Source organism: Pogoniulus pusillus, chromosome 31 (genome assembly GCF_015220805.1).
Source record: "Pogoniulus pusillus isolate bPogPus1 chromosome 31, bPogPus1.pri, whole genome shotgun sequence".
NCBI lineage: Eukaryota > Metazoa > Chordata > Aves > Piciformes > Lybiidae > Pogoniulus > Pogoniulus pusillus.
The window spans coordinates 13,896,484-13,922,770 of record NC_087294.1 but is presented as its reverse complement, the minus strand read 5'-3'; the positions used below and the strand labels follow the sequence as shown (position 1 = coordinate 13,922,770).

Sequence of the window (26,287 nt, the reverse complement as noted above, 5' to 3'; positions counted from 1 at the left end):
GAGAAGCCTGAGAGGGGATTGGATAAATGTTTATCAGTATCTGAGGGCTGCCAGGAGGGGTGGACAGGCTCTGCTCACTGCTCCCTGGGATAGGACAAGGAGCAATGGATGGAAGCTGCAGCAAAAGAGGTTCCACCTCAACACAAGGGGGAACTTCTTTCCTGTGAGGGTCCCAGAGCCCTGGCACAGGCTGCCCAGAGAGGTTGTGGAGTCTCCTTCTCTGGAGCCTTTCCAGCCCTGTCTGGATGTGTTCTTCTGTGCTCTGTGTTAGATAGAATTGTCCTGCTCTGGCAGGGGGGTTGGAGTGGATGATCTCCTCGGGTCCCTTCCATCCCCTGACATCCTGTGAGCCTGTGTTCCATTTGGAGCATATGCTTGAAGAGAATCCTTACAACCTCTCCTCCTTGCAGCGCCTGGATAATGAGCATGCCTGAAATTCTAAATATAGGCTAAATGCCTCATGCCCAGGGAAGAATTCAGCCATGAGATAAGTTACAGATTTATGATGCACAGCTCATTAGGTTTTGTTATCTGATTCACCAAGGTTTCAATGAAGACAGATTGCCAAAGAGGAGGAGAGGTAGAGAAAATCCAGTCCATTTATTCAGGAGGACTCTTTGGGCAAGCCTGCTTCAAAACCCAGGCGGTTTATGGTACAGTTTGATTCGATGGCACTTAGCAGTCCTCATCAAATGCTTATTTATTTCATCAAAGGAAACAGAAACTTGTCCAGAAATTGGAAGAGCCACTCATTAATCTCACAAGGAGTGCATTTTATTCCCATCTCACTGTCATGCCTGTTGGGGACAAGAAGACTCTTGGTTTTATCGTCGGCGTCCATGCAGCTACCCTGCCCTGCAGAATCCATGATGACTGCATCTTTGAAAGAGTATCTCCCCAGGGACTGCAATTATTCATCTTTCAGCAGACACAAGATCTATAACACACAAGTGCTGCAGACAAGAACTAGTTTACAGGTTTATCTCATGACTGAAAGTGTAATCCATCTTCCCTGGCATGATTTAGGAGGTGCCTCATAAGAAAAGAAAAGAAAGTGGGTCAAGCCCATTCCAACTTGCATTCCCTTCCTCACTTAGCTCCTGTTCTTTTAATTTCTCCTTGAAGGGAAGGAATGCTTGAGTGAGCAGAGGAAATGGGCCCTGGTTCCTGTATCCTGCAGCCCACCTTGCAGCCATTAGGATTGTGCCTTCAACGACTTCTGGACTCCCTGCCGGCTTTCCTTCCCCAACCCAGCCTCACATCAGCTCTGCTGGATGCAAGCAGATCCAGGAATCACAGAAACACAGAGCCTTAGAGGCTGGAAGGGACTTCCAGAGATCATCCAGTCCAACCCCCCTACCAAAAGCAGGGGGGCAGTTCACACAGGAATACATCCAGATGGGTTTGGAAAGGCTCCAGAGAAGAAGACTCCACAGCCTCTCTGGGCTGCCTGTGCCAGGGCTCTGGCACCCTCACTCAAAAGAGGTTTCTCATGTTGAGCTGAAACCTTCTCTGCTCCAATTTGTATCCTTGTTCTTTGCCTTATTACTGCACACCAATGAAAAGAGCTTGGCCCCTTCCCCTTGACCCCCACCCCTCAGCTGTTTGCACACATTGCTCAGATCCCCTCTCAGCTTTCTCTTCTCCAGACTCAACAGCCCCAGGGCTCTCAGGCTCTCTGCAAAGGGGAGATGCTCAAGTCCCCCACTCATCCTCCTGGATCTCTGCTGGGCACTTTCAGATTGGATGCTAGGAAGTTCTTCACCATGAGGGAGGCGAGGCCCTTGAAGGAGTTGCCCAGGGAGGTGGTGGAAGCCTCATCTCTGGATGTTTTTAAGGCCAGGCTGGATGAGGCTCTGAGCAACCTGCTCTAGTGTGAGGTGTCCCTGCCCATGGCAGGGGAGTTGGAACTGGGTGATCCTTGAGGTCCCTTCCAACCCTGACTGATTCTGTGATCCCTTCTTATTTCTCATTTTGATCTGTGCTAAAATCCCCACTGTCAAGAACCCATCCCTCTGGCTTTGTTCTCCCCACACCCTCCAATAACCATCTCTTTTCCCTAAAGGGCAGACATAACTTGTCTTTTTTCATTCTTAGACACAAAATTCCACTCAACAACCCCAAAACTTGTGCATTTTTAATGCAACCCCTGCTCTCATCTGCTTTTCGTGGTCTTACACGCAGCTTTGCCTGCATAAAGTACACCAAGCACTCCCCAAGACAGCTGCTAAAGGGTTGCTAACAGAGAGAACAGAGTCTCCAACATCAGGCACATTAGGAAGCAGGCTCTTGGGTGCTCACATTGCAAAGTATTTCAAATCACCAGTGTCAGACAGGCTGGAACAGCTAAACTGTACTCTAGACATCTAAATTGAAGGATCTGTGTTTCTGCTGATGCAGTGGCTGACATTATTGATTCTGAAAGCAACAGGAGCATATCTCTCTGCCTTGCTTTTGCCATTGCAGATTAAATCATCTCTGCTGAGCCTTTGCAGGTAAAAGAGGGCAAAAAGCTCTTAATACACCATTTCAAGGCTGGGGAGGGAGCTGGAGCACAGCCCTGTGAGGAGAGGCTGAGGGAGCTGGGGGTGTGCAGCCTGCAGCAGAGGAGGCTCAGGGCAGAGCTCATTGCTGTCTGCAGCTACCTGCAGGGAGGCTGTAGCCAGGTGGGGTTGGGTTCTTCTGCCAGGCAAGCAGCAAGAGAACAAGGAGACACAGTCTCAAGCTGTGCCAGGGCAGGTTCAGGCTGGATTTTAAGAAGAAGTTCTTCCCAGCAAGAGTGATTGGCATTGGAAGGGGTTGCTCAGGGAGGTGGTGGAGTCGCTGTGCCTGGAGGTGCTTAGAAGTAGGCTGGATGAGGCACTTAGTGCCATGGTTCAGTTAATTAGAAGGTGTTAGGTGATAGGTTGGACTCGATCCTAGAGGTATTTTCCAACCTGCTATTTCCAATTCTGTGATTTCAAAAAGCAGCAGACCTCAAGGATTTAAGTGCCACCACTGCAACTTCAGCTGTCTGAAGCTGTAGTTTGTAAGTCCCTCTAAAATACAGTGAGAGGGATGAGAACCTTAAATTTAGGCTTCTTTGGACGTGTAAACTCAATTAGCATTGTGTAAATACAATTACCATTGTTACTCCTTGAGACTGCCTCTGATCTGGGAGCCTGCTCCCTGCTTAAAGGTATTCCAGTGCTGATGTATCAGAGCCACCAGTGATTTGTGAGGTAGAATCACTGATTTCAGTTGTGACTCACCCTTTGAAATCAATCTGGTCAATATTTAGGAAAAAATATCAATCTCATTACCTCTAGCATTTATAACTCATCTAATTTATACCATGGGAAGTGAGCTAAGATCAAAATAAATCTTATTTCTTTTTCACCCTTCCACATTATTGACTGAGCTGACTGATTTGTGGCAGCATTTCTGTCACCTTCGTGCCTAGGAGAACTTGCTCACAGTAACTACCTGCCCTTTCCTGCCTCATCTGGATTGCCATGCAGGTGGAGCTTGCAAATGCTGAAAGAGTCCTGCACCTGGGGAGGAATAACAAACTGCACCAGCACAGGCTGGGAGGTGACTGCTGGAGAGCAGCCCTGTGCAGAGGGACCTGGGGGTGCTGGTGGCTAACAAGTTGCCCATGGCACAGCAATGTGCCCTGCTGGCCAGGAAGGCCAATGGGATCCTGGGCTGTATTAGGAGCAGTGTGTCCAGCAGATCAAGGGAGGTTCTCCTCCTCCTCTACTCTGCCCTGCTGAGACCTCATCTGGAATACTGCCTTCAGTTTTGGGCCCCCCAGTTGAAGAGGGACAGGGATCTGCTGGAGAGGGTCCAGCGGAGGGCTAGGAGGATGGTTAGGGCACTGGAGGGTATGGCTGATGAGGAGAGGCTGAGGGCCCTGGGGCTGCTTAGTCTGGAGAAGAGAAGCCTGAGAGGGGATTGGATAAATGTTTGCAAGTATCTGAGGGCTGCCAGGAGGTGGGGGACAGGCTCTGCTCACTGCTCCCTGGGACAGGACAAAGAGTAGTGGGTGTAAGCTGCAGCAAAAGAGGTTCTGCCTCAACACAAGGGGGAACTTCTTTACTTTACACTCAAGGTGTGGTCTGAGCAGTGCTGAGCACAGGGGCAGGAGGACCTCCCTTGTCCTGCTGGCCACACTGCTCCTGATCCAGGCCAGATGTCATTGGCTCTCTTGGCCACCTGGGCACACTGCTGCCTCATCTTCAGCCTTTAGGCTGAAGATGATCCTTGAGGCTCCTTCCAGCCCTGACAATTCTATGATCCTATGACATTAAGCCCATGGCCCTATATGAGATGATATCATCAAAGTGATGTTTTAGGACACAATGGAGGCTTAGACACCTTGCTGACCACCCATCTGTGGTTAAGTGAAAGGACATACATCACTGGAAAATACTAATAGCTAGTCTTCAGGGGAAAACACTGGGATACAGTCAGCATTAATCACATCCCTGACTCTATCTCAGGAGCCAAGAAGAGGTCATTTCCCCCACCACCACCACCCCCCCCACACACACACATCAGGAACATCTTGGTACTTAAGGGAAAAAAATGCATTCACACTTAAAGATTTCTCTGTTGTAACCATAGAGATGTGTTAATGTAATAATCACACACAGCCATGTAGGGACTGGTGCAGAGGGAGCTGGCAAAGCCCAACCCTCCTCTACACAAAGGCACACTTACAAAATGCCAGTCTGACGAAAACAGAGGCTTGCCTTAAAATTCATCAGGCTTAGTTCCACCAAAAACTATTTGATTTGTGGTCTAAGTTGGTGCCAGAGTCTCCACGTGGTAGAAAGCCATGTACCCAGGGTAGCTCTGGGATTTGCACCTGCAAAGGCACCAGTCTATCTCTGCCCTCGAGGCTCTGACATTCAGAGGGTTGTGCTATGAGATGCAGTGAATCTGAACTGCCAGAGCCAGCCCAGTTTATCACTGCTGAGCTGCACAGCAAAGCTCAGCTGCCTCATGCACATCTCACAGAATCACAGAATGTCAGGGACTGGAAGGGACCTCAAGGATCATATTCAGCCTAAAGGCTGATGATGAGGCAGCAGTGTGCCCAGGTGGCCAATTGAGCCAGTGGCATCCTGGGCTGGCTCAGGAGCAGTGTGGCCAACAGGACAAGGGAGGTTATTCTGCCCCTGTACTCAACACTACTCAGGCCACACCTTGAGTGCTGTGTCCAGTTTTGGGCTCCTCAGTTCGAGATGTTGAGGTGCTGGAAGGTGTCCATGCAGTGTGCATTTCACAGAATCACAGCATGTCAGCGGCTGGAAGGGACCTCAAAAGATCATCTGGTCCAGCCCTCCTGCCAGAGCAGCATCACCCAGAGCAGATCACACAGGAACATACCCAGACAGGTGTTGGATATTTCCAGAGAGGGAGACTCCACAACCTCCCTGGGCAGCCTCTTCCGGAAGGGACCTCAAGGATCATCTAGTTCCAACCCCCTGCCATAGGCAGGGACACCTCCCACTAGAACAGGCTGCTCAAGGCTTCATCCAACCTGGCCTTGAACCAGTCATCTCCACAGAATCAGTCAGGGTTGGAAGGGAGCACAAGGAGCAGCCAGTTCCAACCCCCCTGCCATGCCTAGGGACACCTCACACTAGATCAGGCTGCCCACAGCCTCATCCAGCCTGGCCTTAAACACCTGCAGGGATGAGGCTTCCATTACCTCCCTGGGTAACCTGTTCCAGGGTCTCACCACGCTCATGGTGAAGAACTTCTTCCTAACACCCAGTCTTCTAGTTTTGCTCCATCCCCCCCATCCTACCACTACCTGACATCCTAAAAAGTCCCTCCCCAGCTTTTTTGTAGGCCCCTTTAAGATCCTGAAAGTTCATCAGCAGGTCACCTGGAAGCCTTCTCTTCTCCAAACCAAACAGCTCCAACTCCCTCAGTCTCTCCTCGTAAGAGAGGTGCTCTGCTTTCCAGAGAGCTGTTTGACAAACGAGAATCTGGTGAGCACTAAACAAAGGTGATCTGTTCCAATAATGTCACAGCCTGCAAGACTCCCCTGCTACCAGAGCTAGTCAAGTGTGTGTCCATCACAACTAATAGCTTGTGTCAGTCCTCCCTGCCTGACAGGCCATGTGCTCTGGGGCAGGAGGAGCAGCACAGCAGTGCAGCAGCGGCTGCCATGCTCTGAGCAGCTGCAGGGAGGTAGGACACCAGCTGGGACCCTCCAGCTGGCTGGGAGGCTGCTGCGACCCCAGGGGCTGTGCACATGGAAGCACAAGAGCAGGACAGGGCCGGGTCAGAGCTGGTAAAGAGGCTGTGGTGGGTTAAGGAACTTCCCCCCCCCAGTACACTATTGAGATTTACCAGACCTGCTCAAATGGCTTGGAATTAAGATGAAGCTCTATTCACAGCAAAACTGAACTGACAAGCACAGATACACAACATCTATACCAGTACTTACAACTAGATATCACATTTTATAGGTTGGATATATTCTATTGCATAGGTCAGATGCATTTTACAGGTTGGATATGTTGCATTTTATAGGTTAGATATATTTTATAGGTTGGGTATATTTTATAGGTTGGATACATTGCATTTTTATAGGTTAGATGCATTTTATAGGCTGGATATATTATATTTTATAGGTTAGAAATATTTCATAGGTTGGACATATTGCATTTTCTAGGTTAGATATATTTTATAGGTTGAATATATTGCATTTTATAGGTTGGATATATTGCATTTTATAGGTTAGATATATTGCAATTTATAGGTTAGGTGTATTTTATAGGTTGGATATATTGCATTTTATAGGTCAGATGTATTTTATAGGTTGGATATATTGCATTTTATAGGTTGGAGATATTGCATCTTATAGGTTAGATGTATTTATATAGGTTGGATATATTGCATTTTATAGGTTAGGTGTATTTTATAGGTTGGATATATTGCATTTTATAGGTTAGATATATTTTATAGGTTGGATATATTGCATTTTATAGGTCAGATGTATTTTATAGGTTGGATATACTGCATTTCATAGGTTGGAGATATTGCATCTTATAGGTTAGATGTATTTATATAGGTTGGATATATTGCATTTTTTATGTTAGATGAATTTTATAGGTTGGATATACTGCATTTTTTTATGTTAGATATATTTTATAGGTTGGATATACTGCATTTTTTTATGTTAGATATATTTTATAGGTTGGATATATTGCATTTTTTATGTTAGATATATTTTATAGGTTGGATATACTGCATTTTTTATGTTAGATATATTTTATAGGTTGGATATACTGCATTTTTTATGTTAGATATATTTTATAGGTTGGATATATTGCATTTTTTATGTTAGATATATTTTATAGGTTGGATATACTGCATTTTTTATGTTAGATATATTTTATAGGTTGGATATATTGCATTTTTTATGTTAGATGAATTTTATAGGTTGGATATACTGCATTTTTTATGTTAGATATATTTTATAGGTTGGATATATTGCATATTATAGGTTAGATGTATTTTATAGGTTGGATATATTGCATTTTATAGCTTAGATGTATTTTATAGGTTGGATATATTGCATTTTATAGGTTAGATGTATTTTATAGGTTGGATATATTGCATTTTATAGGTTAGATGTATTTTATAGGTTGGATATATTGCATTTTATAGGTTAGATGTATTTTATAGGTTGGATATATTGTGTATTACATTTTATGCACTATATTCTATGTTATATTTGATAGGTTGGACTTGGTGATCCTGAGGGTCTTTACCAATTTGGATGTGATATAAAATTGAGAAACAATATATGGAAATTCTAATTCCTTCCTGGACAAAGGAACTGCCCAGAAGGGACTCAAAGCCTCTCTCTCTTCCAGACAGACAAAACAATCAGCAATGCTTACTTATTATCTGTCAGTGGAAGGAGAAGCAAAGAAAAGAAGCATCCCAGAGAAAGGAGAAGCTAAGAGAGGAAGCAACCCAGAGCAAAGGAGAAGCTAAGAAGCATCCCAGAGCAAAGGAGAAGCAAAGAGAAGAAGCATCCCAGAGCAAAGGAGGAGCAAAGAAGAAGCAAAGAGAAGAAGCATCCCAGAGAAAGGAGAAGCTAAGTGAAGAAGCATCCCAGGGCAAAGAAGAAGCTAAGAGAAGAAGCATCCCAGAGCAAAGGAGAAGCTAAAAGAAGCAGCATCCCAGAGCAGAGGAAAAGCAAAGAGAAGAAGCATCCCAGAGCAAAGGAGAACCTAAGAGAAGAAGCATCCCAGAGCAAAGAAGAAGCAAAGAGAAGAAGCATCCCAGAGCAAAGGAGAAGCTAAAAGAAGCAGCATCCCAGAGCAAAGGAGAAGCAAGGAGAAGCAGCATCCCAGAGCAAAGAGGGACAAGTTAATCACATTTTGGCTTTTTATGCCTTTTATCCCTTTAGCATTTAGCATCCCCTAATGATTCAGACTTTATCATCATTTTCTTCTTGCAACCACTGATCTAATTTCTCTCGTTAGAACATTCCAATCAACCTCAAAACAGCATAGAGACTGCTAAAGCATCCTCAAAAATATAGGTCAGAAGCCATTGCAAAACTACCATGAGGAACCAGTTCATTTACTGCTTGACAGCTGCAGTGGGTGGGGCTGGGGAAGAATGCATCTCGGGGTCCCTGAAGAGCTTGCAGTGCAGAGCTGCCCAGAACAGTCTGGATTGCATCAATAAACATTAAAATATCACTGGCACTGCAACTTTCATTAAAAAGAAACCCCAAACAACACCCCCCCACAAAAAAAAACACCCTAAAACCAAACCAAACTAAAATAACACAACCACAACAACAACAACAACAACAAATCAACCAACCCCCCCAAAAAAAATTGGGATTGCTGGAGGGAATCTCAAGCACAAATCCAGACTGGGCAGTGAGTGGCTGGAGAGAAGCCCTGAGGAGAAGGACTTGGGGGTGCTGGTGGAGGAGAAGCTCAACAGGAGCCAGCAGTGTGCACTTGCAGCCCAGAGAGCAACCAGAGCCTGGGCTGCAGCAGGAGAAGTGTGGCCAGCAGGGCCAGGGAGGTGATTCTCCCCCTTTACTCTGCTCTGCTCAGACCCCTCCTGGAGTACTGCATCCAGTTCTGGAGTCCCCATTGCAAGAAGGATGTGGAGATGCTGGAGTGTGTCCAGAGAAGGGCCACTGGGATGCTCAGAGGGCTGCAGCAGCTTGGCTGTGAGGACAGACTGAAAGAGTTGGGGCTGTGCAGTCTGGAGAAGAGAAGGTGCTCAGAAGACCTTCTTGTGGCCTTCCAGGATCTGAAGGGGGCTACAAAAAAGCTGGGGAAGGACTTTTTAGGCTGTCAGGGAGTGCCAGGACTGGGGGGAATGGAGGGAAGCTGGACAACAACAAACCAACCAAGCAAAAAAGCATCTCCCATGAAGGTGCAGTGGGAGAGCTGTGGATTTCCTTCCTTTCCTCAGTTTAAGTCATGCCTAGTTTGAGTTCCATGATCTTGGATTTCTAAGGGCTTTGTTGTGGTTACGAGGAAAATAGAGAGGAAGGACTGTGCTGATGATGTCAATTATGGAATAAAGGGTAAATGACTATAAAGGATGAGAGATTTGTCCAGAGAATCCTGACTTCTGCCCCAGCAATCATAGAAGTAATTGAGCAGACAGCAGCAGCCCTTGCAGCCCTTCTTCAAGGCACTTAGAAGGGATGAGAACTCATTTTGTCTTGTTTGCAGGCAAACTTTGCAATGCTGATGGCTCCTATCCCCAAAAATCAGGTTTAGGAGGGAAAAAAAACAACCATAGGGAGAATGTGAATCTGCTAGGGGAAGGAGGGAGTGAAGGCTGATTAGGTTAATGGTGTGTCTACAGTGTTAACTGTGTTTAAACTGAGGCCAGGGCAAGAGGGCAATGTTCTTACCAGGCCTCCTTCAGCACTCCCTGTGGGGAAAAAACTAAGTGGAAGGAAGTGAAACAGATAAATCCAGAACCATAGAATCAGTCAGGGTTGGAAGGGACCACAAGGAGCAGCCAGTGCCAACCACCCTGCCATGCCCAGGGACACCCTACCCTCATCCAGCCTGGCCTGAAACACCTCCAGCCATGGGGCCTCAACCACCTCCCTGGGCAACCCATTCCAGCCTCTCACCACTCTCCTGCTCAACAACTTCCTCCTCACCTCCAGCCTGACTCTCCCCACCTCCAGCTTTGCTCCATTCCCCTCAGTCCTGTCACTCCCTGACAGCCTAAAAAGTCCCTCCCCAACTATGTTGTAGCCCACTTCAGATCCTGGAAGGCCACAAGAAGGTGCCCTGGGAGCCTCCTCTTCTCCAGACTGCATGGCCCCAACTCTTTCATTCTGCCCTCACAGCAGAGCTGCTGCAGCCCTCTGAGCATCCTCATAGCTGTTCTCTGGACACTCTCCAGCACCTCCACATCCTTCTTGTAGTAAGGGCTCCAGAACTGGATGGAATGAGAACATGGTGGAATTAGTGCACAACAAAGCAGAGAGAGAAAAGACTAGGGGGAGAGAAGGGAGAAAGAGAAAATGCTGTGTTGGTGATGAAGGATGCTGGGATGAAGGTTGGACTGGATGATGCTGGTGGTCCTTTCCAACCATAGCGATTCATACTGATGAGATGTTGTGCTGAGGGATTTGGTTTAGTCAGGGACTTGGCAGTGTGAAACTAATGATTGGACTTGATGAGCTTGAAGATCTTTTCCCATCTAAGAAATTGTGTGGTTCTGTGAAAAAGCAGGTGACAATGCACAGCTTTGCATGTGACAAGGCTCAGTTAGCCCAGCTCGTGGTTTGTTCCTCTACCCTTCTTAGCTGTGCAGAGGGCTTGCTCCATGTTCTTCTGCCAGGCAACCAGCAACAGAACAAGGGGACACAGTCTCAAGTTGTGCCAGGGCAGGTCTAGGCTGCATGTTAGGAGGAAGTTGTTGGCAGAGAGAGTGATTGGCATTGGAATGGGCTGCCCAGGGAGGTGGTGGAGTCACCGTGTCTGGAAGTGTTGAAGCCAAGCCTGGCTGGGGCACTTAATGCCATGGTCTGGTTGATTGGCCAGGGCTGGGTGCTAGGTTGGGCTGGCTGAGCTTGGAGGTCTATTCCAAATTGGTTGTTTCTATGATTCTGTATGATTCTATTGGAGGCCAGCTGCAGCTCTCTCTCCCCAGCCCATCCAGCCTTCCACACCAAACTCTCTGCCTCTCCCCAAATAGACCCTAAGAAAGAAGCACTCTAACCCCTGCGGACCACTGCACTTCAATGGGCTCGGGATGGGCTGGAGCTGTTCACCTTTGTACTCTAAAGAAACCCAGAGAAAGAGAACGAAGATCAGTGGCAGCTGAACGTCTTCTTGTGTAAAACAACTTGAAAGGCAGGGCTTAAGCCAGCTGAAGGCAGAGAACATTCACAGCCCACCTACTCTATCCAGCCCCAGACTTGTAATTGCGGTGAGCCCCCAAGAACGAAGTTAAAACTACATGGGGAAAGGAGGAAAGGTCACGAGGCTGATCTAAAAAACCCTGAGAAAAAACAATTTGAGGTCTTCAGCTGTCTCTGCTGCTTTCCTTTCAAGACAGACAGCGTGTGGCATGATCTCACTCTCGTTTTCTCCAAGGGGGGGGGGGGAAAAACCTGACACCACATTAAGGCTAAATGAATCAGAGGAGCCAAACGCATCTGCGCGCACAACCCAGCTCGGGAAACTTTCTACCCTCCTTGAGCACCAGCTGGAAGAGAAATTCTTGCAACAGAGCCCTTTCTGTTTAATCCCTTAATCTTCTCAACATCCCTCCAAACAGTAGGGAGTCTCTCCTAAACCCGACTGGAAACTAACATCTGCACTGTTGAAAGAGAGGAGGCAGCAGAAGGCAAGCCACTGAGGTCTCGGCTCGCTCGCCCCCACTCAATAGTTTCCTCTTGAGGATGCCTGTTAAGGACAGTTTCTGTTTAATGGAAATGACACAGAGCAGGCAAAACCCAGGGGCTGAAATATTTTCTCTTCCTGAGCTGTTATGCCTCCCTATTCTTTTGCTGGGGGAAGTTTAAATGCCAAGGAGACCACAGAGAGGGATTTAACCCATAAGCGGTGTGATGCCCTGAAAGGCTACTCCCTTTTCTCCCTTCCTTATTATTCATGCTTGGTGCTTTTGCAGCTTAAAACACAGTGATGCTCCTCACTATGACTTGTCAGAGAATCAACCTGGATGGAAGAGACCTCCAAGATCATCCAGTCCAACCGACTGTTAGTCCTGGGGCTTTGTTATGGGTGGCAGGTTGAGTGCCATAGTAGCCCAGACTAGTTGAAGGGCTGCCTCCCAGATGCTAGCCCCCAGTTTCATGGGTCTCTTGGTTAACCCAGCCTCACACAATCCTGTGAGAAGTCAGGCACCAGCACTCACAGTCTGGCTGTCTTCTTGAATCATAGAATCAACCAGGTTAGAAGAGACCTCCAAGTCAACATCTCTCTTGAATTAAGGAGCCCAGAACTGGATACGAAGCTCAAGGTGTGGCCTGAGCAGTGCTGAGTACAGGGGAAGAATAACTTCCCTTGTCCTGCTGGCCACACTGTTCTTGAGCCAGGCCAGGATGCCATTGGCTCTCCTGGGCACACTGCTGCCTCATGTTCAGCTACTATCTACCAGTACCCCTTGGTCCCCTTCTACCTGGCTGTTCTCAGCCATTCTGTCCCCAGCCTGTAGTGCTGCTTGGGGTTGTTGTGGCCAAAGTGCAGAACCCTGCACTTGACCTCATTAAATCTCATCCCATTGGCCTCTGCCCACCCATCCAACCCGTGGAAATCTAATAGAAAGGGGGAAACATCCTTCTCTGATCAGAATTAGATGTAGAATGTGTATTAATACATAGAACTCCCACATATTAATGTCTTCTAAACCCCCAATGGCTCTAATCATAGAATAATAGAATCACAGAATTGTTTCAGCTGGAAAATACCTCTAAAATGGATCATCAGTGTCACTCACTTCATTCTTGAAGTCTAATAGAAAGGGGAAAACATCCTTCTCTAATTACAGTTAGATGTAAAATGTGTATAATGTGTAGAACTCCTGTGTAGTGTCTTCTAAAGCCTGAATCACCCTAATCATAGGATAATGGAGTCACTCAACTGCTTCAGTTGGAAAACACTGCTAAAAATGGATCATAGAATCAACCAGGTTGGAAGAGACCTCCAAGATCAGCCAATCCAAACTAGCACCCAGGCCTATCCAGTCATACAATCATAGAATCAAGCAGGTTGGAAGAGACCTCCAAGCTCAGCCAGACCAACCTAGCACCCAGCCCTGGCCAACCAACCAGACCATGGCACTAAGTGCCTCAGCCAGGCTTGGCTTCAACACCTCCAGGCACAGCGACTCCACCACCTCCCTGGGCAGCCCATTCCAAAGCCAATCACTCTCTCTGCCAACAACTTCCTCCTAACATCCAGCCTAGACCTGCCCTGGCACAACTTGAGACTGTGTCCCCTTGTTCTGTTGCTGCTTGCCTGGCAGAAGAGACCCACTTGGCTACAGCCTCCCTTCAGGTAGATGTAGACAGCAATCAATGACACTCACTTCATTCTGGTCTTTGACTTCCTTCCTTCCTGTCCCTTTTTCCCATCTTTTGAGTTCTCATCAAGCTGCAGTACAATTATCTGTTGCAGGGAGGAGAAGCAACCGGTGCCAGTCTTAGGCTGTGAGCTTGGCCTGCTTCTGAAATAGCTCTCACAGCCAATTAAGGCAAACTTTTTACCAATGCCCAAGAAAACTCTCCTATAAATCTCCATTTCCTTAGTAACCTTCTAGTTCTATAATAGCCACCCCCTCTTCTAGAAAAGAGAGCCTGATCTCTGTGGTACCTGAAGGCAGAAGCTGCTTTGGGGAGTCAAAAGCAGGCATACACAGAAAAAAAAAAGCAGGTGCACAGAGATAAAAATGCACCTTTGTGGTCTTTGACCCTTTTTGTTATTTCCATCTGCAAGCTGCAATTTATCACAGCCTGCACTGTGGCTTCTGATGAGAATTAAACATGAAGGATGCTCCAGTTGAACTTCCTGGGCTCAGAATCGATGACTCGCTTCAAAGTTGCAGTCAAATTGGTGCACAGGCCCAGAGTTTACTTCAGTATTGGCTGGAGGAAGGGAATGGAACATCTCTTTTATAAGGAGAGCCTGAGGGAGCTGGGGCTGTGCTGCTTGGAGGAGAGGAGGCTGAGGGAGGACCTCATGGATGGTTATATAAAGATGTGTAGAGTGAGTGCCAAGAGGATGGGGCCAGGCTCTGCTGCCTGATGCCAGGACAAGGGGCACTGGGTGGAAGCTGAGGCAGAGGAAGTTCCATGGAAACAGGAGGAGAAATTTTATCACTGTGAGGGTGACAGAAGCCTGGCAGAGGCTGCCCAGGGGAACTGTGGAGTCTCCCTCTCTGAAGATGTTCCAGAGCTGCCTGGATGTGTTCCTGTGTGATCTGCTCTGGGCGATGCTGCTCTGGCAGGGGGGTTGGACTGGATGAGCTTTCAAGGTCCCTTCCAGCCCCTGGCATTCTGTGGTTCTGTGACTCTGTGAAAGTTTCTGGCACCTCATCAGGGTGAGATCTGGCTGGGAACCAGTGAGTCACTGAGCTGTGACACCACAGAGAAGATGCCCAGGTGAGACATTTAGATGGCACTACAGCAGTGATCCAGGATGATATTCAGGACCTAAGCCTTTGAGCTGCCCTGGAGCCCTGTGAGCATACACAGGTGTGGTGGTTTGAGGGATCCTAGGTCCCCCTCAAACAAAACCATAGTCACTTCTGTCCCCCAGTCCTGGGTATGCTTGTGGCCCTGAAGTGGGACAGTAGTGCAGAGTACCTGGGGGTGTTCTCTGCATGAAAACAAAGGTTGGAAAAGAGCTCTAAGATCCTCAGGTCCAACCATCAACCCAACACCACCAAGGACATCAAACCACGCCCTGAAGTGCCATGTCTACCCATTTTTTGAACACCTTGAGGGATGGTGCCTCCACCACCTCCCTGGGCAGCCTGTTCCAGTCCCTGGCCACTCTTGCAGCAATAAGTTCTTTCATATTATTACTTAAACCTCCCCTGGCACAACTCGAGGCCCTTTCCTCTCATCCTATTGTTAGTTCCTTGGGAGAGGAGTCCTAACACCTACTTCACTACAGCTTCCTTTCAGGTAGTTGTAGAGAGCAATAAGGTCTCCCCATAGCCTCCACTTCTCCAGGCTAAACAACACAAAGTCCCTCAGAAGCTGCTCATAAGACCTTTTTCTCCAGACCTTTCAGCAGCCACCACCTCCTACACCTCTCTTTCCAGTATATGTGTGCCCAACACAGACAAGAAGCTTGAGGCAGACCTCCTGATCCCCAGCTGAATCCATCACATGGAAGTCACCAGAGTACTCCAGACTTAATAAGATCTTAATCAAACATATATCTAATCTTGCTTAGATCTTAATCAAACATATAAAACACACAGATCATAACTCCAAGGTGAGTAAATCTAATCAGTAGGGAAAATTCAGGTGAAGTGGATGAAGCAGATCAAGCAGAAGGGCTGGAAAACAACCTTCCCTTTATCCACTGAGTCCTGGGAAAGGAAGCCCTTTCCACCAGCCCTTATTTAACTTCCAGTGGTTTCCTGAGCCAAACAAATCACACCAAGATATGATATGATGTGATTCTGCTCCTCTACTCCACTCTGATGAGATTCCACCTGGAGTACTGCATCCAGTTCTGGAGCCACTAGAACAAGAAGGATATGGACGTGATGGGATATGTCCAGAGCAGGGCAGAGTGCCCTGGGTGATGCTGCCTTGGCAGGGAGGTTGGACTGGATGATCTCCAACCTCTAAAGTTCTGTGATTCTGTGATTCCCCCTGGAGCTGCATTGGAAACAAGAGTGGCTTAAAGGGTAGGGGGCATTGTGCTGCCCCCTCAGCCACCCAACTGCATGGCCAAGGAGAGTTTGCAAAGTAGCAGCTTAGCACCACTGTTGCCACATCAGCCCAGAAAGAGTTCCCCACACTGCTGCACTCCTGCCAGAGACTTTCCCTCTGACCCAGGAGGCTCTGTGCTAAACTCCAGTCTGTGGCCAGCATATTTTCTGTCCTTACTCAGAGTCTTTGCTTCAGTGTGGCATGAGATTGGAGGGATCAGAGGCTACTTTCTGCTCTACTGTTGGCAGCTGGGTGCAAGGCTAGGGAAAAGTCCAGGGAGAGGTGGGATAGCAATGTTGCAAAGAAAGGTTAAGTCTCAAAACCTGATGCTTTTACCTGGCAAATCCTGATAGTGCCAGAGATGTGCAGCGTACTGCTCTGCTGTGCTGAGGGCTTTAGTGCAGCAGCAGCTGGGTAGAGATGTAAGCACATGAGCCTCTAGCTTCCAGTTCTCTTGATCCCACTGCTTTGCTTTCCAGGCTCAGTTCTTTGAGGCTGAGGATGGAAAAGAACCAGTTCTTTGAACATATACATCTATATATCATAGAATCAACCAGGTTGTAGGAGGCTTCCAAGATCATCCAGTACAAACTGTCACCCAGCCCTGTCCAATAGATTTATTTTTCCTTCCTTCCCCTCCCTCCCTCCCTCCCTCCCTTCCTTCCTTCCTTCCTTCCTTCCTTCCTTCCTTCCTTCCTTCCTTCCTTCCTTCCTTCCTTCCTTCCTTCCTTCCTTCCTTCCTTCCTTCCTTCCTTCCTTCCTTCCTTCCTTCCTTCCTTCCTTTCTTTTCTTTCTTTCTTTCTTTCTTTCTTTCTTTCTTTCTTTCTTTCTTTCTTTCTTTCTTTCTTTCTTTCTTTCTTTCTTTCTTTCTTTCTTTCTTTCTTTCTTTCTTTCTTTCTTTCTTTCTTTCTTTCTTTCTTTCTTTCTTTCTTTCTTTCTTTCTTTCTTTCTTTCTTTCTTTCTTTCTTTCTTTCTTTCTCTCTTTCTTTCTCTCTTTCTCTCTTTCTCTCTTTCTCTCTTTCTCTCTTTCTCTCTTTCTCTCTTTCTCTCTCTTTCTCTCATTCTCTCTTTCTCTCTTTCTTTCTCTCTTTCTCTCTTTCTTTCTCTCTTTCTCTCTTTCTTTCTCTCTTTCTCTCTTTCTTTCTCTCTTTCTCTCTCTCTCTCTTTCTCTCTCTCTCTTTCTCTCTCTTTCTCTCTCTCTCTTTCTCTCTCTTTCTCTCTCTTTCTCTCTCTCTCTTTCTCTCTCTTTCTCTCTCCAAGTGTGCAGGGAATGGAAGGGTGTGGGGGGGGGAAAGGCACAAGAAGCTTCTGCTGCAACATTATTACCAAGACCACTTGTGACACTTTCTCATTAGCCTGTGTAATGGGAAGCCAATCTGCTGCTCAGGAAGCAGCACTGCAAATGATTTTCGGGCACAGCTGATGCAGCCTGGCTTTGAACTGCTCAGGCCTCGTTCTGACAGAAGCAGCAGCAATACTCATTTAATGTGCACTGACCTCTCCCTGACCTGGGAGACAGAGGCAGCTCCCTCGCTCTAGCTTATGCCTGCATCATTTTCCTGTAAAGGTTTCTACTTGGCAGGCTACAAGGAGCAAAACATTAAACTCTGTTTGCAAAAGGTGCAAAGCTTTGGGTTTGTTTGGTTGGGTTTGGGGTTTTTTTTTTGCTTCAGTGTGGTTAGGGGAGAGAAGCAAACCTGTTTATTTCTCCCCCTCCTGCAGCCATGCTGAGGGCGCATGGCAACTTCTGAATCTTAAAGAGCAGCGATGTAAGGAGAGGGTAAAGGAGTTATCTGGACAAAGGGTGCCCCATGGGCATTAAAAACAGCTATTCCACTTGCCTTCTGTTGCTGCAGTAGGCTCACACTGCTTGTCATTCACCAGGAGACCTGTATCACACAGGATCATAGAAGCATTCAAGTGTCAGGGCTGGAAGGGGCCTCAAGGATCATCCAGTTCCAACCCCTCTGCCATGGGCAGGGGCACCTCACACTAGAGCAAATTGCCCACAGCCACAGCCAGCCTGGCCTTAAAAACATCCAGGGATGAGGCTTCCACCACCTCTCTGGGCAGCCTGTGCCAGTCTCTCACCACCTTCATGCATGAAGTTAAGAACTTTTTCCTAACATCTAATCTGAATCTACCCACTTCTGTTTTGCTCCATTCCCTCCCAGTCCTATCACTACCTGACACCCTAAGAAGTCCCTCCCCAGCTTTCCTGTAGCCCCCTTCAGATACTGGAAGGCCACAATAAGGTCTCCTTGGAGCCTTCTCTTCTCCAGACTGAACAACTTGTAGCTAACAGGAAGTTCCCTGATGGAGACAAATCCATCAAGCCTCGTGCTCTGACATGGAAAGGAATCACCTCCTGCTCCTAAGCTGATGTCATCTGCTCCATGTCCCATCACAGTAGAAGGGAGACTAGAGACATGCAATGATATGGGTCCTCAGCACCAGAGATGTGCCCTGATGTGGATCCTCAGCACTAGAAATGTGTATCCTCAGCACCAGAGATGTGGATCCTCAGCACCAGAGATGTGGATCTTCAGCACCAGAGATGTGCCATGATGCAGATCCTCAGCACCAGAGATGTGTCATGATGTGGATCCTCAGCACCAAAGATGTGGATCCTCAGCACTAGAGATGTGCCATGATGTGGATCCTCAGCACCAGAGATGTGGATCCTCAGCACTAGAGATGTGCCTTGATGCAGATCCTCAGCACCAGAGATGTGTCATGATGTGGATCCTCAGCACCAGAGATGTGCCATGATGTGGATCCTCAGCACTAGAGATGTGCCATGATGTGGATCCTCAGCACTAGAGATGTGCCATGATGTGGATCCTCAGCACCAGAGATGTGCCATGATGTGGATCCTCAGCACCAGAGATGTGTCATGATGTGGATCCTCAGCACCAGAGATGTGGATCCTCAGCACCAGAGATGTGCCATGATGTGGATCCTCAGCACCAGAGATGTGCCATGATGTGGATTCTCTCACCTCCCAAAAGCCTGCCATACTACTCAGCATGTCAGTAGTGGGTCAGTATTGCCACAGGACCCCATGCACCTCAATTTTAACACCCACAGCACAGTTCTAGATTGGTAAAAGGGGAAATAGGAGACAGATATGAAGGGACACAGAAGAAAAAGACGTCCTGCTTGCAAAGCAGGCAGAAGAATTCATGAAGAAGCAGAATGAAAAATGAAAGCTTCCTGCTCAGCCAAAAGCATGACCACATACTTGAGCTGGCTGAGCCTTTGCTGGCAGTATCACACAACCATCACAGTGCCCATCTGGGCTGACAGTGCCTCAAGAGCTAATGGTATGGGTTTATGTTGTCTGCCATTGAAAGGCCACTCTTGTTCTGTTTATTCCCACTCTGTCTTCATTTATGCCTTCTTCCTCTACAGATTACTCTGAGAGCTGTGAAAAACACAACTGCTGTTTGGGTTGCCTCACTGGAGGAAGGTAATTATATTTCCATTTCCTTCTTGGCCCTTCTTGCTTCTCCACTTCACGGATTGCTGACCTGCTGGTGTAGCTTCTGGTTTGATCTCTGGAAACTATGCCAGGGCTTGAGAGAACTCATCCAAGGAGCAGACAGGCATCTGTCAGAAAGAGCTATGCAAAGAGAGAGCAGGATGAGGCCAGTGACAGCTCCAAGAGCCTGCCCTAGATGCAAGAGTTGTGTCATGCTGAACATCTCTGACATCAGTTATCACCTTGGCTAACCATGGAGGCTGATGCTGGGCTTGTGCCTGCCGCGAAACAGCTGCGAAGAAAGGTCTCACTTCTCCAAAGTGCTCTTCTGGTTAGCTGCAGGGCTGTGAACTCTCCCTCTCACAAACTGTGAGATTTAGAAGGGATAAAGGTTTCACTGCAGCTATTTCTCCTATGGAGAACCAGAAAGAAGCAGCTGAATGTGCTTGGGGTAAGAAATGAGTTCAAACAAATTGCAGAGTGGCAGGACAAAGCCTGGCCAAGCAGGAAGCTCGAGAGGGGAGAATATTTGAGGCAGTTGCTCTTACCTGCTAGCCCTGCTGCTTCTGGAGCTCACCTTCTGGCACTACTGCTGGCTGCTTTTCCTAACAGCAACCTTGAATGTCCACATGAAATTATAAATTAAGCCTTTTATCATGAATTTGTTCTTCCAGAGTGAGTGATTGGCACTGGAATGGGCTGCCCAGGGAGGTGGTGGAGTTGCCATCCCTGGAGGTGTTGAAGCAAAGCCTGGATGAGGCACTTAGTGCCATGGTCTGGTTGATTGGCCAGGGCTGGGTGCTAGGTTGGCTTGGGTGAGCTTGGAGGTCTCTTCCAACCTGCTTGATTCTATGATTGGACAGGGCTGGGTGCTAGGTTGGACTGGATGAGCTTAGAGGTCTCTTCCAACCTGGTTGATTCTATGATTGGATAGTGCTGGGTGCTTAGATTAGACTGCATGATCTTGGAGGTCTCTTCCAACCTGGCTGATTCTATGATTTTGGGGCTTGGCATTTCTCCTCCAGCGTGCAGAAACCACCTCCCACCCCCAGCTCTGCAAAGCCTCCACATCTGATCATTGAATCACAGAATGGTTTGGGTTGGAAGGGACCTCTAAAGGTCATCTAATCAGACCACTGCTGCAATAAGCAGAGACACCCTCAACTAGAGCAGGTTGCCCAGAGATGCATCCACCAGCGTGGAGCCCACCACGGGCTGCAAGGAGGATCTCTGCCCTCTGTTCTGAAACCCCCTCATGGGTCCTTACCCTAACTGGAGATCTATCTGAAGGTATCCTCTGGCAAAGCGGATGCACCAGATCTCAGCACACTCCTGCTCCACGTTCTGCTGAGTTGATTACAGAGCTAATTGGACACAGGGAACAAAGCAATTTAACTTCCCTAGAAGATGACAGCAGCAAAGTGCCCAGAGTCATTGAGAGGAGCTCGATGCAGGAGCTATTTTTGCCACCTCACTGACCACAGTCAGCCTTCACGCACTGGAAGTTTTAGGGCACTGCTTTTCATCAGCAGAGGCAACAAAGTGTTTGGAAGCATGCTGCACCAGCCTGGGACATTCATGTGCTCATTCTGCAGTATGTCTTGAAGTGTGCCCCAAATGGCCCTTTTCAGCACTGGGAAAGCTGAGAGCCAGCAGCATCCCATCTCCTCAGGAAAAATGCTGCAGAGGATGGAGTGAGGAACTGCTCTTCTCTAAAGACAGATGAGGGAGGGGGCATGAGAATGGACAACGTGGGGAGGGAAGCAAAGAGTGAGCATTTGGAGAAAATTAATCAAAGGAATAGAGGAAGAAAGACAAACAAGAGGAGAGGCCTCTCCCTCATGGGGTTGCACCTTCTTGGACATAAAGAGAACAGCCTTGGGAAGGGCTTTCTGGTCAGCTGGCTAAAAGCTGCTGAGTAGGATGGGGAAGCTGAAGGTTGCTCCTGAAGTGTATCTCTGTGTTTTGTGAATGCTTTTCAAAGGACTTCTTTCCCCCTTCTGGTTCTCTGTGAGTGACAGAGAGGGGACCCCGTTTTAACCACTAGAGACAGTGACATAAGTGCACCCGAAGTGTCTCAGCCCACTGTGTGACTTGAGCTTTGCCAGATGCCCAAGTCCTTCTGACAGGATCACAGGATGTTAGGGATGGGGAGAGGCCTCTGGAGATCTTCAGGTCCAACCCCCTGCCACAGCAGGCTCACAGGATGTTAGGGGTTGGAAGGGACCCAAGGAGATTGTCCAGACCAACTCCCCTGCCAAAGCAGGACCACACAATCTAGCTCAGGTCACACAGGAACACATCCAGACAGGCCTGGAAAGGCTCCAGAGAAGGAGACTCCACAGCCTCTCTGGGCAGCCTGTGCCAGGGCTCTGGGGCCCTTACACTCAAGAAGTTCCCCCTTGTGTTGAGCTGGAACCTTCTGTGCTGCAGCTTCCATCCATTGCTGCTTGTGCTATCCCAGGGAGCAGTGAGCAGAGCCTGTTCCCCCCATTCCTGACCCCCAGCCCTCAGACAGTTATAGACATTGATTCAATCCCCTCTCAGTTTTCTCTTCTCCAGACTAAGCAGCTCCAGGTCCCTCAGCCTCTCCTCACCAGGCAGTGCTCCAGTCCCTTCATCATCCTTGTAGCCCTCTACTGGACTCTCTCCAGCAGATCCCTGTCCCTCTCAAACTGGGGAGCCCCAGACTGAACACAGTACTCAAGAAGGGGTCTTGCCAGGGCAGAGAGTAGAGGTGGAGGAGAAGCTCCCTTGATCTGCTGGCCACACTCCTTTTAACGCACCCCAAATAAAGCAGGACCATATAATCGAGCACAGGTCACACAGGAACATATCCAGACAGGGCTTGGAAGTCCTTGGAAGACACTCCACAACCTCTCTGGGCAGCCTGTGCCAGGGCTCCATGACTCCAGAAAGAAGTCTCCCTGTGTGGTGAGGGCAGGGTAAAGCACCTTCCCAAGCACTGCCCTAGGCAATGCAACCTGTTGTGCCTCAGCCTGTCATCCCCTCTCCCAAACAAAGAGCAGCTGGGAGGAAAGCCCTACCCCTAAATGTAGATTTATTAGCACTCAACACCAGGAAAGTCAAGGTCAAGGGTTAAATCTTGCCTTTATCCATCACCTCCTGATATGACCTTGGTGAGGCTCTCTGCAAAGGGCAGGGACAGTTGACGCCGTAATGAGCTGATCTCCCCAGGAGACCCAGCCTGATGGAAAAGTGCAGAGCATCCAGCCCAAGAACAGAGGCTTGATTGGTAATAAGTTGCCCATTAAAAATACATGGGAACTCACCTTGGCGAGACAGAGAGGAGACCCCACAGGACAGAGACGTTCAGCCAGCTTGTAGCCACAGCAGTCAAACCCTTCTGCTTCAGACTGCCCTTCCCCATTCTTCTCCAAAGGAAGCTGGGTCATGCAGGAGAAACAGAAAGGGAGATGAATTCAGGAGGAAAACTGGAAGGGAAAGGAAATTCAGGAGGAAAACCTGAAGAGAAAAGAAATTCAGGAGAAAAAAATAGAAGGGGAAAGAAACTAAGGAGGAAAACTAGAAGAGGAAATACATTCAGGAGGAAAACTAGAAGGGGAAAATAGATTCAGGAGGAAAAATAGAAGGGAAAATAAATTCAGGAGGAAAACCTGAAGGGAAAATAAATTCAGGTGGAAAACCTGAAGGGAAAATAAATTCAGGTGGAAAACTAGAAGGGAAAAGAAATTAAGGAGGAAAACTAGAAGGGGAAATACATTCAGGAGGAAATCTAGAAGGGGAAATACATTCAGGAGCAGACCTGGACCTGCTATATGGCTTGCAAATGTCCTTGAACATGTCCAGGGAGGTTGTGGAGTCTTCCTAACATCCAGTTTAAATCTCCTCTCTGCCACTTTAAACCCATTCCTCCTCATCCTGGCATTACAAGACCTTGTCAGTAGTCCCTCCCCAGCCTTCCTGTAGCCCCCTTCTGGAAGGCCACTGCAAGGTCTCCTCAAAGCCTTCTCTTCTCCAGGCTGCACAGCCCCAACTCTCTCAGCCTGTGCTCAGAGCAGAGCTGCTGCAGCCCTTTCAGCATCTTGGTGGCCTCCTCTGCACTGGCTCCAACACTTCCATGTCCTGCTTGTGCTGGGGGCTCCAGAACTGCACACAGGACTCCAGGTGGGGTCCCAGGAGAGCAGAGTATAGAGAGGGAATCACTTCCCTTGCCCTGCTGGCCACACTGCTCTTGCTGCAGTCCAGAGAAGGCACCACCATGGCACTAGGCTGTGATCCTCTTTGCCCTCAGAATCACAGAATTAACCAGGTTGGAATTCGAGATCATTGAGTCCAACCTATAAGAAGGTGCAGAGATCTGACACAGAGGAGCCCCCTTGGTAGCAGCACCCACCAGTGCCCAGCCCTGCCAGGGCAGGCTTTGGCTTCACATTACATCAATCTGAAACCCTCTGATTTCTGTCTGGGCAGCTTCTGTGCTGTGCCTCTCACAGAGCAGTCTCTTCTGTTCTCAACATTGCATTTATAAGAGGAATTTCCTTACCCAGAACCAGCAGATTTCCACAACCCCCCACCCCCACCCTGCCCCATCCTCCTCTGTCATCCTTCCTGCCCCCATGAAACTTATTATTTAAAGCCAAGAAGGGAGAAAAAATACTCTGGCAAATGATCTTCCCTCCAGCCTCCCTGCTATCTGTTTAAATATCCTTGACTGCAAGACATGCAGTACAGAACAATCATCAATTTTTAATTCATTTAATCTCTTGGTAACAGTGTTCCTGTGAACTGAAGGGCCCCTGAGGAAGCTTCAGAGAAACCTCAGGCTTGCATCTTTCACAGAATGCAGGGATGAGATTTTGTGGACTCCATGCACCTGTACCTGTGGCCTGCAGCAGAGGAGGCTCAGGGCAGAGCTCATTGCTCTCTACAACTACCTGGAAGAAGGCTGCAGCCAGGTGGGGTTGGGCTCTGCTGCCAGGCAACCAGCAACAGAACAAGGGGACACAGTCTCAAGTTGTGCCAGGGGAGGTCTAGGCTGGATGTTAGGGGGAAGTTGTTGTCAGAGAGAGTGATTGGCATTGGAATGGGCTGCCCAGGGAGGTGGTGGAGTCACCATCCCTGGAGGTGTTCAAGCAAAGCCTGGCTGAGGCACTCGGTGCCACGATCTAGTTGGTTGGACAGGGCTGGGTGCAAGGTTGGACTGGATGATCTTGGAGGTCTCCAGAACTGGATGCAGTACTCCAGGAGGGATCTGACCAGAGCAGAGTAGAGGGAGAGAATCACCTCCCTCAACCTGCTGCCCACACTTCTATATAAGAAAGATAAAAAATGGAGGTAAGATGCTAAACTGATGCAAGATGTAAATTGAGGTAAGATGCTAAACTGATGTAAGATGCTAAATTGATGTAAGATGTAAATTGAGGTAAGATGCTAAACTGATGTAAGATGCTAAATTGATGCAAGATGTAAATTGATGTAAGATGCTAAACTGATGTAAGATGTAAATTGATGCAAGATGTAAATTGATGTAAGATACTAAACTGATGTAAGATGTAAATTGATGAAGATGTGTCCCTAGGCATGGCAGGGGGGTTGGAACTAGATGATCCTTGTGGTCCCTTCCAATCCTGACTGATTCTATGCCCAGCTGAAACAAAATACGTTTTAAAGCTGAGCACTGTACCCTAAAGCAGCACAGGCTGAAACCAGCACCAGGGAGAGGATCTCCAGAGCTGTTCATGATTCAGCAAACTTGGGAAGGAGCCCTCTGAGTAAACATGTTGAGTCGTCTGCACTCCTGGTCCTGCTACTGCCTCGTTCTTGTTCCAAGAAGCTCTGAGAACACCCTAATAGGCTGTCAGTAATTAAATTCTGCCTACTTAAATGCCCTGGCAGTCTCAAGAGGGGATCATTTTTCTCCCTCCAGAAGCCTGTATGTTTGGAGGAAGGTAATACCATGTCTATCTGCAGCTTCCTCAAAGAAAAACAGCTTTTAGGCACGGGCAAAAACAGTGCCTCTGTTGTACAACATGAATGTCAATTCACTCAATGCCTGCTTCAGGGCAAGGATTTGCTACAGGAAGGACTATGGACAAGGTCTTGTAATGAGAGGATGAGGAGGAATGGGTTTAAACTGGGGCGGGGGGGGGGGATTGAAACTGGATGTTAGGAAGAAGATGTTTGCAGTGAGGGTGGTGAGACACTGGCAGAGGTTGCCCAGGGAGGTTGTGGAGCACAGAATCACCCAATGTGATCAAAGATTACAGGTTGAGGGTGGTGAGACACTGGCACAGGTTGCCCAGGGAGGTTGTGGAGCACAGAAACACCCAATGTGATCAAAGATCACAGGTTGAGGGTGGTGAGACACTGGCACAGGTTGCCCAGGGAGGTTGCGGAGCACAGAATAATCCAATGTGATCAAAGATCACAGGTTGAGGGTGGTGAGACACTGGCACAGGTTGCCCAGGGAGGTTGTGGAGCACAGAATAATCCAATGTGATCAAAGATCACAGGGTGAGGGTGGTGAGACATTGGCACAGGTTGCCCAGGGAGGTTGCGGAGCACAGAATCACCCAATGTGATCAAAGATCACAGGTTGAGGGTGGTGAGACACTGGCACAGGTTGCCCAGGGAGGTTGTGGAGCACAGAATCATCCAATGTGATCAAAGATCACAGGGTGAGGGTGGTGAGACACTGGCACAGGTTGCCCAGGGAGGTTGCGGAGCACAGAATCATCCAATGTGATCAAAGATCACAGGGTGAGGGTGGTGAGACATTGGCACAGGTTGCCCAGGGAGGTTGTGGAGCACAGAAACACCCAATATGATCAAAGATCACAGGGTGAGGGTGGTGAGACACTGGCACAGGTTGCCCAGGGAGGTTG

General features: G+C 48.1%; 2 long non-coding RNA genes across 2 annotated transcripts in view; one reads left to right on the top strand and one right to left on the bottom strand.

Moving 5' to 3' along the window:
- The window catches only part of LOC135189204 (uncharacterized), an 84,632-nt gene extending 75,855 nt beyond the window's left edge, over positions 1 to 8,777 (top strand). Inside the window, exon 3 of the long non-coding RNA XR_010307965.1 lies at positions 7,749 to 8,777. This is a non-coding gene — a long non-coding RNA (uncharacterized LOC135189204). The remainder of the gene's footprint in view (positions 1 to 7,748) is intronic.
- The window catches only part of LOC135189205 (uncharacterized), a 53,107-nt gene extending 30,286 nt beyond the window's left edge, over positions 1 to 22,821 (bottom strand). The window contains exon 1 of the long non-coding RNA XR_010307966.1: positions 22,712 to 22,821. This is a non-coding gene — a long non-coding RNA (uncharacterized LOC135189205). The remainder of the gene's footprint in view (positions 1 to 22,711) is intronic.
- Between the last annotated feature and the right edge of the window lie 3,466 nt (positions 22,822 to 26,287).